Genomic DNA, 3,589 nt, shown 5'->3' with positions numbered 1-3,589 from the left:
AGTTGGAATTGCTTTTATTCTTCATCGAGTACTTGCCAGTGTATTTTAGATTTTTTTAAAACTGAAATTGAGGACATAAGCCATTTAAATATTCTAGTTTTGACTTCACTTTTGGAATCCTCAGACTTTAAATTAGTCCAGTACCCTATTTGAATAGGTTATTGTTTTGTACAAAAAAATATATAAGAACGTTTGGTAATAAGATATAAAAGCGAGACTTAAAATTTTGGTTAAAAAGGCACTTGTACGAGTTTCTATAACGGATGAACGACAAAAATTATGTGCCAAAATTTAACCCGTCAATGTGAGATTGTATGCTAAAATGATTTAAATATGTGAGGATCGGTTTACATTTCAATTATCAGTCGATTTGACATGGAATGCTCCTTAAAACAAATCTTCATCCACCGGCTGTTTATCTAAATAACTATTTTTTTAAAGGAAATCTATTCAGGTATTTAGCTAAATGAGTGAATTCGTTTTTACAAATTTAAAAAAAACACACTTTCATTTAGTGCAAGAGATACAGTCATTTTACCTATGATTGGAATAAATAGTATATTGAGGGAAGACAAAACCATCTCAATATAATCAAAACAAAATTCAAACGGTATTTTTATTAAGCAATCTAACGCCATGTTACATCGCGAAGTAAACTTAATATTTTTAAAAAAGTATGCAAAATTTAAATATTAAATTTATTATAATCGTTTCACATTCATTTTTTAAAAACCACTTTTCACTATTTTCCTTTGTATTTTTAGAATAGTTAGGAACATATAGGCATAAAAAAATTGCACAGGCGCTTCTTTGAGCATCAAGGATCCCTTAGTAATATCCCGTCATATACTTCAGTTCACTGGGTAACTTGATGCAAAAGTTAACATGTCAGTTCAACATTTCTTATATCCTATAACATCTTTAACTTGTCCTCTAGTTGACCCATTATTTATGTGAGCGTTCATTTGAGTTAATAAATAATTATTAGTTAAGATCACTTGCACAAACCGTGGCCAGGGTGTATTTTTGAATATTAAAATAACCTGAGTTTCCTAAAATGATAGTCAAATTTAAGAGACTCGTACTCTTCATCGGCAGGGAAATATATCCATATTTTTAAAATTTATACTGATGCTTAAACGTATGTGTTTGGCATTTTTTTATGGGAGGTTCGATCAAGGATAACATTATCTAGAGGAGATAAAATTACACATCACTATCCCTGAAAGCCTAACTTTTGCTCAAATTATTCGCAAATTTGTTAATACTATCTTTGAAGATTACAATTGTTTACCTACGGAGATGAAATCATGAAGCCTGAAGGTACCTTTTCAGCATCGCTATTGCAGGGTGGTTAATATCCAGTTCAAAATATCCTTTAAATTATAAGGCCCCAATTCCGTCGTATCTCCTTAGATATTGAATTTTAACCTCCGTGTTTTCTTGAAGTGATCCACTCGCTCCCATAATCTTGCAATCTATCTTCTGGGTCTTAGCTTTCGGTGCCAAGTTTCCTTGTGGAATTTGATAAGTTGTTGTATAAGAGGATCGCCTAATAGGCGAAAATTGACCTTCAATGCATTATTATACCAAGAAGCTTGTAATACATTCGACTGTATAATGTTTTAATATAAATTTAAAATTACAAATAGATACATTAAATAGTCATAAATGAGATATATAAGTTAATAAAAACTAAAGGAACACACCATTAACTGCAAACCACTTAAGAAATTAAATTGAAATTGTTAATTGTCGATATATTATTTCAATTATTTTATGTTATCCTTGCAGACTAAATAGTTTTACATCTTCATGAGAATATCCTCTCAGATGGGGATGCAGGTGTGAAGTCTGTATCTTCCCATAAATGAATCTAAAACTAAAGAGCAATCAAAAGTTTTACAACAAACAAGTTGAAAAGAAGGAATACATAACAAGGTTAATTTTTGAACTTTATTTCTTTTCATTTATAATGGAATTTATATACTTCATCTGTGTTATATTCTAAAAATTTTAATATATTCAAAATTCAATAACAGTCTCTTCTGTAGCTTTGTCTTGAAGGTTCCATCAATATCTGTCACATGTAGTCCAGGGTCCATTTGCCCTCTTTTCTGTCTAAAGAAAAGAGCATTCCCATTGCATACTAGTATTGAGCTGTCCCAATTTCCAATTTAACCTCAAGAATTTCCATCAATTTTTCCACCTCCGGAGAATTACTGCATGAGAGACTTAAAGATGGAGCCTTGAATTTTGAAGCCTTGTCTGAGAAAAAAACTCAATCCATCCTCCTCAAGGACCTCCTGGTGAATTTTAGAAATGAACTACTCCAAAACATGGAGACCATGTAGACTAATTTCCAGTTGGTATCATCCGATAGTAGGAAGTAAAGTACTTGTAGAGTTATTCAATAAAATTACTCTTGATATGGTCTAAAAGCTCATCCGCTCTCTTTAAGGACAAGTTGCAGAGCTGACCAAGCCAACCATTCTCGGAAGACTTACACACGTTCATCTTATTACCTCATTCAGTTTATACAAAAATAACTAAACTATAGTTAAGTTAATAGTTATTTATTAATACTAGAATTATCATATATTCAGTATTCTCCTTTCTAAATTTGTGACTCAAATCTATCAATTTGTATTAATACACGAATATATTCTATTTTATAGGTAGTGTTTTTATTATAAAAATAATAGCAAATTATTGTCCCTGGAGGATAAAAATTAAACTCCGACCATGACATTTTTTACATGTTTGATGTTTTCGTATTTGTTTCACTACTTGGTTTAAAGCTTTACCAACCACTACATTCAGTATTAAAATAGATATTAAATGTGGAATACCTATGTGACTTATTTAAAAAAAACACAACATGTTCTACTTAATGCCTATGTGCGTATACATGGATACCAGAGAAATGGATAAGCAGGCTTTTTGAACTGAATACAGACGTGGATCATTCCTTCTAAATACAGACAAAGGCCATTCCATCTCATTAATACTAATACCAGAACGTAACATACACATATAAAAAAATCGATATTTGAATAGGACATATTATTGATAAACCTACTACGTTATCGATAAAATCACTGTTAAGCAACATGAATATGGAAAATATAAATATTTAATAACAATCAGGTATAATCACTCTTTGATTAACATAAATATTATAATGTTCAAAAATTGAGGGCATAAAATTCTGTTGTTGTTTTTTTTCAACTGTTTCTGAGTTAAAGAAATATTAATACTTCGCCCAAAAATATATAAAATAAATTTTTTAAATAGAGCGTTTTCATTGACGACAAATTAGAGCTTATAATCGATAAGAATAAAAAATATAATTTTCATCACACCTTGATGAAACTTCATCAAGTGTATTTATGAGTAAAAAAAGTTGATAGCTGTGTTTAAAACTACTTGATGTCAATGATAAACAACGTTGTTCTAGTAAAAATAATATAAGAGGTATTAAACTATCTGTGATATAGCTAAATTTGTACTATTTTTTTATGAATTGATTTGGAGATAAAAAAGTATGTAATTTTCTCAATTTTAATTGTTTTTTTGTTTTTCTTGG

The 3,589-nt window shown here is 29.8% G+C and overlaps 1 long non-coding RNA gene across 1 annotated transcript; it reads left to right on the top strand.

Moving 5' to 3' along the window:
• Positions 1-44: 44 nt before the first annotated feature.
• Positions 45-712, top strand: LOC139907487 (uncharacterized). Its single transcript, XR_011784146.1, has 2 exons — positions 45-454; positions 516-712. It is a non-coding gene; the product is annotated as an uncharacterized lncRNA (long non-coding RNA).
• Positions 713-3,589: the final 2,877 nt, after the last annotated feature.

Source organism: Lepeophtheirus salmonis, unplaced genomic scaffold (genome assembly GCF_016086655.4).
Source record: "Lepeophtheirus salmonis unplaced genomic scaffold, UVic_Lsal_1.4 unplaced_contig_17448_pilon, whole genome shotgun sequence".
NCBI lineage: Eukaryota > Metazoa > Arthropoda > Copepoda > Siphonostomatoida > Caligidae > Lepeophtheirus > Lepeophtheirus salmonis.
Note: the sequence above shows the minus strand (reverse complement) of the source record. Positions and strands in the feature narration are given on the sequence as shown.